The sequence below is a fragment of the Leucopleurus acutus genome (genome assembly GCF_964270905.1).
Source record: "Leucopleurus acutus genome assembly, chromosome: 4".
Classification (NCBI taxonomy): domain Eukaryota; kingdom Metazoa; phylum Chordata; class Mammalia; order Artiodactyla; family Delphinidae; genus Leucopleurus; species Leucopleurus acutus.
Window position 1 is genome coordinate 101545129 of NC_139146.1, and position 12046 is coordinate 101557174.

Sequence of the window (12046 nt, forward strand, 5' to 3'; positions counted from 1 at the left end):
TAGCTGAAGGAAGAATCCCTTAAACATGGAGAGTTGAGACCCATGGAATGGGTACCATGCAATATGACTTCAAAGGGTCTGCATTTGCTCACCGAACCTCACCAATCCTATCACTGCTGCGTTTATGCCGCTGTACACACGCTTGATCCTCTTTCGGAGACATATAAATCCATAGGTTTTAAGATTCTTACTAGTCAGGTATATTCTTAGGCGTTTAATATGGGGTGTTGAGTCCACTTCGTTGAGCAAGGAGTAGCTCTTGTCTATTACATATTTGGCTTATGGAACGGTATCTGTGCTAATTTCAATCTCTGGTTTTATGAAGCACCCCAACTCACCTTTCCACTTAAGCAAGCATAAGTTGGTTTTCTACATTTGACACCCTGTTCTGTTTTGTAATTCAGTTCCTGTGTAGCCAAGTTTACATTCCGTGTAGTAGTGATATCTTATGATGTTTCTTTTTCTGTGTGACTTATTTCACTTAGAATCATCGTACCTGAATCCACTCATTATGCTTCTACGGGCCTGATGACATAGATTTCATTGCTGAGTGATATTGCATTGTACGTAAGTACCACAACTTCTTTATCCATTTTTCGCTTTCTGTGATATTCAACTTGTACCGTAAACGAGGTTCTTGTAAACAGAGCCGTCCCAAACTTTGGGGTGGCTGTGTCTTTTTGATTTTAATTTCCCTAAGCTATAGGACCATAAGTGGAAGTGCCCTAGGCTCTGTTGCTTTGTTTTTTGGATGTTTCAGGAAACACCATACACTTCTCCAGAGTGGCTGCTGGCAATTTACATCCCGCCCATCAGCATAACAAGGCTCCCAGTTCTCCATGGCCTGTCCTGCCTTTCTGGGTTTTACACTTTTTTCAGATGGCCCTTTTGACCGGGGGGCAGTGAGACTTCATTGTAGTGCAGATTTCCTTTGCAAGCTTGCTTGGTTGGCCAAAAAGGGCGTATGCGTTTTTTCCTGAATATATTCAGGAAAAAACGCATACGCCCTTTTTGGCCAAGTGCATCATTGTGGACGTTCTGCCTCTTTTCCTATGCTTTACATGCAATTCCAGTCTACCTCCTGAAATCGGTTTCCTGCAATTCTGCCCCGCTTTCAACTATTCTTGGCTGCCTTACTTCAATATATTTTTGGAAGATAGCTGTCATTTATAACTCTGCAGGTTTGTGAATTACAGTGCCCCTGAGCTCCTTTCTTCAACTCGCTTTCTTGTGAGCTGGCCGCAACACCGCAGGATTGCTTCAGGCCCTAGTTTGGTTCCGGCATGGCATGTTGAGCCTTTGGTTAATTCCTCTTCCTGGTGGGAAATGAGAGTTAAATTTGCCCGTCCAGACACCTCCACCTAGTCTCTCATTGGTTCTCCCTATTCCTGTTCATTTTCCACAGAAATTGCAAACTGGGCCAAACAGGAGGTTAAAGGCACCGACTCTCCAAGTGGGGAGAGTGTTAGTAAAGCGTCTGGAATGTTGCACCCGAGTACCAGGGGACGAAAACTGAGACACATTTGAACACGTTTTCCGATCACACGGTGGATCATACTCTGGGTTCCACATGCATGTTTTAGCTGAAGGAAGAATCCCTTAAACATGGAGAGTTGAGACCCATGGAATGGGTACCATGCAATATGACTTCAAAGGGTCTGCATTTGCTCACCGAACCTCACCAATCCTATCACTGCTGCGTTTATGCCGCTGTACACACGCTTGATCCTCTTTCGGAGACATATAAATCCATAGGTTTTAAGAGTCTTACTAGTCAGGTATATTCTTAGGCGTTTAATATGGGGTGTTGAGTCCACTTCGTTGAGCAAGGAGTAGCTCTTGTCTATTACATATTTGGCTTATGGAACGGTATCTGTGCTAATTTCAATCTCTGGTTTTATGAAGCACCCCAACTCACCTTTCCACTTAAGCAAGCATAAGTTGGTTTTCTACATTTGACACCCTGTTCTGTTTTGTAATTCAGTTCCTGTGTAGCCAAGTTTACATTCCGTGTAGTAGTGATATCTTATGATGTTTCTTTTTCTGTGTGACTTATTTCACTTAGAATCATCGTACCTGAATCCACTCATTATGCTTCTACGGGCCTGATGACATAGATTTCATTGCTGAGTGATATTGCATTGTACGTAAGTACCACAACTTCTTTATCCATTTTTCGCTTTCTGTGATATTGAACTTGTACCGTAAACGAGGTTCTTGTAAACAGAGCCGTCCCAAACTTTGGGGTGGCTGTGTCTTTTTGATTTTAATTTCCCTAAGCTATAGGACCATAAGTGGAAGTGCCCTAGGCTCTGTTGCTTTGTTTTTTGGATGTTTCAGGAAACACCATACACTTCTCCAGAGTGGCTGCTGGCAATTTACATCCCGCCCATCAGCATAACAAGGCTCCCAGTTCTCCATGGCCTGTCCTGCCTTTCTGGGTTTTACACTTTTTTCAGATGGCCCTTTTGACCGGGGGGCAGTGAGACTTCATTGTAGTGCAGATTTCCTTTGCAAGCTTGCTTGGTTGGCCAAAAAGGGCGTATGCGTTTTTTCCTGAATATATTCAGGAAAAAACGCATACGCCCTTTTTGGCCAAGTGCATCATTGTGGACGTTCTGCCTCTTTTCCTATGCTTTACATGCAATTCCAGTCTACCTCCTGGAATCGGTTTCCTGCAATTCTGCCCCGCTTTCAACTCCTCTTGGCAGCCTTACTTCAATATATTTTAGGAAGATAGCTGTCATTTATAACTCTGCAGGTTTGTGAATTACAGTGCCCCTGAGCTCCTTTCTTCAACTCGCTTTCTTGTGAGCTGGCCGCAACACCGCAGGATTGCTTCAGGCCCTAGTTTGGTTCCGGCACGGCATGCTGCGACTTTGGTTAATTCCTCTTCCTGGTGGGAAATGATAGTTAAATTTGCCCGTCCAGACACCTCCACCTAGTCTCTCATTGGTTCTCCCTATTCCTGTTCATTTTCCACAGAAATTGCAAACTGGGCCAAACAGGAGGTTAAAGGCACCGACTCTCCAAGTGGGGAGAGTGTTAGTAAAGCGTCTGGAATGTTGCACCCGAGTACCAGGGGACGAAAACTGAGACACATTTGAACACGTTTTCCGATCACACGGTGGATCATACTCTGGGTTCCACATGCATGTTTAAGCTGAAGGAAGAATCCCTTAAACATGGAGAGTTGAGACCCATGGAATGGGTACCATGCAATATGACTTCAAAGGGTCTGCATTTGCTCACCGAACCTCACCAATCCTATCACTGCTGCGTTTATGCCGCTGTACACACGCTTGATCCTCTTTCGGAGACATATAAATCCATAGGTTTTAAGATTCTTACTAGTCAGGTATATTCTTAGGCGTTTAATATGGGGTGTTGAGTCCACTTCGTTGAGCAAGGAGTAGCTCTTGTCTATTACATATTTGGCTTATGGAACGGTATCTGTGCTAATTTCAATCTCTGGTTTTATGAAGCACCCCAACTCACCTTTCCACTTAAGCAAGCATAAGTTGGTTTTCTACATTTGACACCCTGTTCTGTTTTGTAATTCAGTTCCTGTGTAGCCAAGTTTACATTCCGTGTATTAGTGATATCATATGATGTTTCTTTTTCTGTGTGACTTATTTCACTTACAGTCATCGTACCTGAATCCACTCATTATGCTGCTACGGACCTGATGACATAGATTTCATTGCTGAGTGATATTGCATTGTACGTAAGTACCACAACTTCTTTATCCATTTTTCGCTTTCTGTGATATTCAACTTGTACCGTAAACGAGGTTCTTGTAAACAGAGCCGTCCCAAAATTTGGGGTGGCTGTGTCTTTTTGATTTTAATTTCCCTAAGCTATAGGACCATAAGTGGATGTGCCCTAGGCTCTGTTGCTTTGTTTTTTGGATGTTTCAGGAAACACCATACACTTCTCCAGAGTGGCTGCTGGCAATTTACATCCCGCCCATCAGCATAACAAGGCTCCCAGTTCTCCATGGCCTGTCCTGCCTTTCTGGATTTTACACTTTTTTCAGATGGCCCTTTTGACCGGGGGGCAGTGAGACTTCATTGTAGTGCAGATTTCCTTTGCAAGCTTGCTTGGTTGGCCAAAAAGGGCGTATGCGTTTTTTCCTGAATATATTCAGGAAAAAACGCATACGCCCTTTTTGGCCAAGTGCATCATTGTGGACGTTCTGCCTCTTTTCCTATGCTTTACATGCAATTCCAGTCTACCTCCTGAAATCGGTTTCCTGCAATTCTGCCCCGCTTTCAACTCCTCTTGGCAGCCTTACTTCAATATATTTTAGGAAGATAGCTGTCATTTATAACTCTGCAGGTTTGTGAATTACAGTGCCCCTGAGCTCCTTTCTTCAACTCGCTTTCTTGTGAGCTGGCCGCAACACCGCAGGATTGCTTCAGGCCCTAGTTTGGTTCCGGCATGGCATGTTGAGCCTTTGGTTAATTCCTCTTCCTGGTGGGAAATGATAGTTAAATTTGCCCGTCCAGACACCTCCACCTAGTCTCTCATTGGTTCTCCCTATTCCTGTTCATTTTCCACAGAAATTGCAAACTGGGCCAAACAGGAGGTTAAAGGCACCGACTCTCCAAGTGGGGAGAGTGTTAGTAAAGCGTCTGGAATGTTGCACCCGAGTACCAGGGGACGAAAACTGAGACACATTTGAACACGTTTTCCGATCACACGGTGGATCATACTCTGGGTTCCACATGCATGTTTTAGCTGAAGGAAGAATCCCTTAAACATGGAGAGTTGAGACCCATGGAATGGGTACCATGCAATATGACTTCAAAGGGTCTGCATTTGCTCACCGAACCTCACCAATCCTATCACTGCTGCGTTTATGCCGCTGTACACACGCTTGATCCTCTTTCGGAGACATATAAATCCATAGGTTTTAAGATTCTTACTAGTCAGGTATATTCTTAGGCGTTTAATATGGGGTGTTGAGTCCACTTCGTTGAGCAAGGAGTAGCTCTTGTCTATTACATATTTGGCTTATGGAACGGTATCTGTGCTAATTTCAATCTCTGGTTTTATGAAGCACCCCAACTCACCTTTCCACTTAAGCAAGCATAAGTTGGTTTTCTACATTTGACACCCTGTTCTGTTTTGTAATTCAGTTCCTGTGTAGCCAAGTTTACATTCCCTGTGTTAGTGATACCTTATGATGTTTCTTTTTCTGTGTGACTTATTTCACTTAGAATCATCGTACCTGAATCCACTCATTATGCTTCTACGGGCCTGATGACATAGATTTCATTGCTGAGTGATATTGCATTGTACGTAAGTACCACAACTTCTTTATCCATTTTTCGCTTTCTGTGATATTCAACTTGTACCGTAAACGAGGTTCTTGTAACCAGAGCCGTCCCAAACTTTGGGGTGGCTGTGTCTTTTTGATTTTAATTTCCCTAAGCTATAGGACCATAAGTGGAAGTGCCCTAGGCTCTGTTGCTTTGTTTTTTGGATGTTTCAGGAAACACCATACACTTCTCCAGAGTGGCTGCTGGCAATTTACATCCCGCCCATCAGCATAACAAGGCTCCCAGTTCTCCATGGCCTGTCCTGCCTTTCTGGGTTTTACACTTTTTTCAGATGGCCCTTTTGACCGGGGGGCAGTGAGACTTCATTGTAGTGCAGATTTCCTTTGCAAGCTTGCTTGGTTGGCCAAAAAGGGCGTATGCGTTTTTTCCTGAATATATTCAGGAAAAAACGCATACGCCCTTTTTGGCCAAGTGCATCATTGTGGACGTTCTGCCTCTTTTCCTATGCTTTACATGCAATTCCAGTCTACCTCCTGAAATCGGTTTCCTGCAATTCTGCCCCGCTTTCAACTATTCTTGGCTGCCTTACTTCAATATATTTTTGGAAGATAGCTGTCATTTATAACTCTGCAGGTTTGTGAATTACAGTGCCCCTGAGCTCCTTTCTTCAACTCGCTTTCTTGTGAGCTGGCCGCAACACCGCAGGATTGCTTCAGGCCCTAGTTTGGTTCCGGCATGGCATGTTGAGCCTTTGGTTAATTCCTCTTCTTGGTGGGAAATGAGAGTTAAATTTGCCCTTCCAGACACCTCCACCTAGTCTCTCATTGGTTCTCCCTATTCCTGTTCATTTTCCACAGAAATTACAAACTGGGCCAAACAGGAGGTTAAAGGCACCGGCTCTCCAAGTGGGGAGAGTGTTAGTAAAGCGTCTGGAATGTTGCACCCGAGTACCAGGGGACGAAAACTGAGACACATTTGAACACGTTTTCCGATCACACGGTGGATCATACTCTGGGTTCCACATGCATGTTTTAGCTGAAGGAAGAATCCCTTAAACATGGAGAGTTGAGACCCATGGAATGGGTACCATGCAATATGACTTCAAAGGGTCTGCATTTGCTCACCGAACCTCACCAATCCTATCACTGCTGCGTTTATGCCGCTGTACACACGCTTGATCCTCTTTCGGAGACATATAAATCCATAGGTTTTAAGATTCTTACTAGTCAGGTATATTCTTAGGCGTTTAATATGGGGTGTTGAGTCCACTTCGTTGAGCAAGGAGTAGCTCTTGTCTATTACATATTTGGCTTATGGAACGGTATCTGTGCTAATTTTAATCTCTGGTTTTATGCAGCACCCCAACTCACCTCTCCCCTTAAGATGGCATAAGTTGGTTTTCTACATTTGACACCCTGTTCTGTTTTGTAATTCAGTTCCTGTGTAGCCAAGTTTACATTCCGTGTATTAGTGATATCATATGATGTTTCTTTTTCTGTGTGACTTATTTCACTTACAGTCATCGTACCTGAATCCACTCATTATGCTGCTACGGACCTGATGACATAGATTTCATTGCTGAGTGATATTGCATTGTACGTAAGTACCACAACTTCTTTATCCATTTTTCGCTTTCTGTGATATTCAACTTGTACCGTAAACGAGGTTCTTGTAAACAGAGCCGTCCCAAAATTTGGGGTGGCTGTGTCTTTTTGATTTTAATTTCCCTAAGCTATAGGACCATAAGTGGATGTGCCCTAGGCTCTGTTGCTTTGTTTTTTGGATGTTTCAGGAAACACCATACACTTCTCCAGAGTGGCTGCTGGCAATTTACATCCCGCCCATCAGCATAACAAGGCTCCCAGTTCTCCATGGCCTGTCCTGCCTTTCTGGATTTTACACTTTTTTCAGATGGCCCTTTTGACCGGGGGGCAGTGAGACTTCATTGTAGTGCAGATTTCCTTTGCAAGCTTGCTTGGTTGGCCAAAAAGGGCGTATGCGTTTTTTCCTGAATATATTCAGGAAAAAACGCATACGCCCTTTTTGGCCAAGTGCATCATTGTGGACGTTCTGCCTCTTTTCCTATGCTTTACATGCAATTCCAGTCTACCTCCTGAAATCGGTTTCCTGCAATTCTGCCCCGCTTTCAACTCCTCTTGGCAGCCTTACTTCAATATATTTTAGGAAGATAGCTGTCATTTATAACTCTGCAGGTTTGTGAATTACAGTGCCCCTGAGCTCCTTTCTTCAACTCGCTTTCTTGTGAGCTGGCCGCAACACCGCAGGATTGCTTCAGGCCCTAGTTTGGTTCCGGCATGGCATGTTGAGCCTTTGGTTAATTCCTCTTCCTGGTGGGAAATGATAGTTAAATTTGCCCGTCCAGACACCTCCACCTAGTCTCTCATTGGTTCTCCCTATTCCTGTTCATTTTCCACAGAAATTGCAAACTGGGCCAAACAGGAGGTTAAAGGCACCGACTCTCCAAGTGGGGAGAGTGTTAGTAAAGCGTCTGGAATGTTGCACCCGAGTACCAGGGGACGAAAACTGAGACACATTTGAACACGTTTTCCGATCACACGGTGGATCATACTCTGGGTTCCACATGCATGTTTTAGCTGAAGGAAGAATCCCTTAAACATGGAGAGTTGAGACCCATGGAATGGGTACCATGCAATATGACTTCAAAGGGTCTGCATTTGCTCACCGAACCTCACCAATCCTATCACTGCTGCGTTTATGCCGCTGTACACACGCTTGATCCTCTTTCGGAGACATATAAATCCATAGGTTTTAAGATTCTTACTAGTCAGGTATATTCTTAGGCGTTTAATATGGGGTGTTGAGTCCACTTCGTTGAGCAAGGAGTAGCTCTTGTCTATTACATATTTGGCTTATGGAACGGTATCTGTGCTAATTTCAATCTCTGGTTTTATGAAGCACCCCAACTCACCTTTCCACTTAAGCAAGCATAAGTTGGTTTTCTACATTTGACACCCTGTTCTGTTTTGTAATTCAGTTCCTGTGTAGCCAAGTTTACATTCCGTGTAGTAGTGATATCTTATGATGTTTCTTTTTCTGTGTGACTTATTTCACTTAGAATCATCGTACCTGAATCCACTCATTATGCTTCTACGGGCCTGATGACATAGATTTCATTGCTGAGTGATATTGCATTGTACGTAAGTACCACAACTTCTTTATCCATTTTTCGCTTTCTGTGATATTCAACTTGTACCGTAAACGAGGTTCTTGTAAACAGAGCCGTCCCAAACTTTGGGGTGGCTGTGTCTTTTTGATTTTAATTTCCCTAAGCTATAGGACCATAAGTGGAAGTGCCCTAGGCTCTGTTGCTTTGTTTTTTGGATGTTTCAGGAAACACCATACACTTCTCCAGAGTGGCTGCTGGCAATTTACATCCCGCCCATCAGCATAACAAGGCTCCCAGTTCTCCATGGCCTGTCCTGCCTTTCTGGGTTTTACACTTTTTTCAGATGGCCCTTTTGACCGGGGGGCAGTGAGACTTCATTGTAGTGCAGATTTCCTTTGCAAGCTTGCTTGGTTGGCCAAAAAGGGCGTATGCGTTTTTTCCTGAATATATTCAGGAAAAAACGCATACGCCCTTTTTGGCCAAGTGCATCATTGTGGACGTTCTGCCTCTTTTCCTATGCTTTACATGCAATTCCAGTCTACCTCCTGAAATCGGTTTCCTGCAATTCTGCCCCGCTTTCAACTATTCTTGGCTGCCTTACTTCAATATATTTTTGGAAGATAGCTGTCATTTATAACTCTGCAGGTTTGTGAATTACAGTGCCCCTGAGCTCCTTTCTTCAACTCGCTTTCTTGTGAGCTGGCCGCAACACCGCAGGATTGCTTCAGGCCCTAGTTTGGTTCCGGCATGGCATGTTGAGCCTTTGGTTAATTCCTCTTCCTGGTGGGAAATGAGAGTTAAATTTGCCCGTCCAGACACCTCCACCTAGTCTCTCATTGGTTCTCCCTATTCCTGTTCATTTTCCACAGAAATTGCAAACTGGGCCAAACAGGAGGTTAAAGGCACCGACTCTCCAAGTGGGGAGAGTGTTAGTAAAGCGTCTGGAATGTTGCACCCGAGTACCAGGGGACGAAAACTGAGACACATTTGAACACGTTTTCCGATCACACGGTGGATCATACTCTGGGTTCCACATGCATGTTTTAGCTGAAGGAAGAATCCCTTAAACATGGAGAGTTGAGACCCATGGAATGGGTACCATGCAATATGACTTCAAAGGGTCTGCATTTGCTCACCGAACCTCACCAATCCTATCACTGCTGCATTTATGCCGCTGTACACACGCTTGATCCTCTTTCGGAGACATATAAATCCATAGGTTTTAAGATTCTTACTAGTCAGGTATATTCTTAGGCGTTTAATATGGGGTGTTGAGTCCACTTCGTTGAGCAAGGAGTAGCTCTTGTCTATTACATATTTGGCTTATGGAACGGTATCTGTGCTAATTTCAATCTCTGGTTTTATGAAGCACCCCAACTCACCTTTCCACTTAAGCAAGCATAAGTTGGTTTTCTACATTTGACACCCTGTTCTGTTTTGTAATTCAGTTCCTGTGTAGCCAAGTTTACATTCCGTGTAGTAGTGATATCTTATGATGTTTCTTTTTCTGTGTGACTTATTTCACTTAGAATCATCGTACCTGAATCCACTCATTATGCTTCTACGGGCCTGATGACATAGATTTCATTGCTGAGTGATATTGCATTGTACGTAAGTACCACAACTTCTTTATCCATTTTTCGCTTTCTGTGATATTCAACTTGTACCGTAAACGAGGTTCTTGTAAACAGAGCCGTCCCAAACTTTGGGGTGGCTGTGTCTTTTTGATTTTAATTTCCCTAAGCTATAGGACCATAAGTGGAAGTGCCCTAGGCTCTGTTGCTTTGTTTTTTGGATGTTTCAGGAAACACCATACACTTCTCCAGAGTGGCTGCTGGCAATTTACATCCCGCCCATCAGCATAACAAGGCTCCCAGTTCTCCATGGCCTGTCCTGCCTTTCTGGGTTTTACACTTTTTTCAGATGGCCCTTTTGACCGGGGGGCAGTGAGACTTCATTGTAGTGCAGATTTCCTTTGCAAGCTTGCTTGGTTGGCCAAAAAGGGCGTATGCGTTTTTTCCTGAATATATTCAGGAAAAAACGCATACGCCCTTTTTGGCCAAGTGCATCATTGTGGACGTTCTGCCTCTTTTCCTATGCTTTACATGCAATTCCAGTCTACCTCCTGAAATCGGTTTCCTGCAATTCTGCCCCGCTTTCAACTATTCTTGGCTGCCTTACTTCAATATATTTTTGGAAGATAGCTGTCATTTATAACTCTGCAGGTTTGTGAATGACAGTGCCCCTGAGCTCCTTTCTTCAACTCGCTTTCTTGTGAGCTGGCCGCAACACCGCAGGATTGCTTCAGGCCCTAGTTTGGTTCCGGCATGGCATGTTGAGCCTTTGGTTAATTCCTCTTCCTGGTGGGAAATGAGAGTTAAATTTGCCCGTCCAGACACCTCCACCTAGTCTCTCATTGGTTCTCCCTATTCCTGTTCATTTTCCACAGAAATTGCAAACTGGGCCAAACAGGAGGTTAAAGGCACCGACTCTCCAAGTGGGGAGAGTGTTAGTAAAGCGTCTGGAATGTTGCACCCGAGTACCAGGGGACGAAAACTGAGACACATTTGAACACGTTTTCCGATCACACGGTGGATCATACTCTGGGTTCCACATGCATGTTTTAGCTGAAGGAAGAATCCCTTAAACATGGAGAGTTGAGACCCATGGAATGGGTACCATGCAATATGACTTCAAAGGGTCTGCATTTGCTCACCGAACCTCACCAATCCTATCACTGCTGCGTTTATGCCGCTGTACACACGCTTGATCCTCTTTCGGAGACATATAAATCCATAGGTTTTAAGATTCTTACTAGTCAGGTATATTCTTAGGCGTTTAATATGGGGTGTTGAGTCCACTTCGTTGAGCAAGGAGTAGCTCTTGTCTATTACATATTTGGCTTATGGAACGGTATCTGTGCTAATTTCAATCTCTGGTTTTATGAAGCACCCCAACTCACCTTTCCACTTAAGCAAGCATAAGTTGGTTTTCTACATTTGACACCCTGTTCTGTTTTGTAATTCAGTTCCTGTGTAGCCAAGTTTACATTCCGTGTAGTAGTGATATCTTATGATGTTTCTTTTTCTGTGTGACTTATTTCACTTAGAATCATCGTACCTGAATCCACTCATTATGCTTCTACGGGCCTGATGACATAGATTTCATTGCTGAGTGATATTGCATTGTACGTAAGTACCACAACTTCTTTATCCATTTTTCGCTTTCTGTGATATTCAACTTGTACCGTAAACGAGGTTCTTGTAAACAGAGCCGTCCCAAACTTTGGGGTGGCTGTGTCTTTTTGATTTTAATTTCCCTAAGCTATAGGACCATAAGTGGAAGTGCCCTAGGCTCTGTTGCTTTGTTTTTTGGATGTTTCAGGAAACACCATACACTTCTCCAGAGTGGCTGCTGGCAATTTACATCCCGCCCATCAGCATAACAAGGCTCCCAGTTCTCCATGGCCTGTCCTGCCTTTCTGGGTTTTACACTTTTTTCAGATGGCCCTTTTGACCGGGGGGCAGTGAGACTTCATTGTAGTGCAGATTTCCTTTGCAAGCTTGCTTGGTTGGCCAAAAAGGGCGTATGCGTTTTTTCCTGAATATAT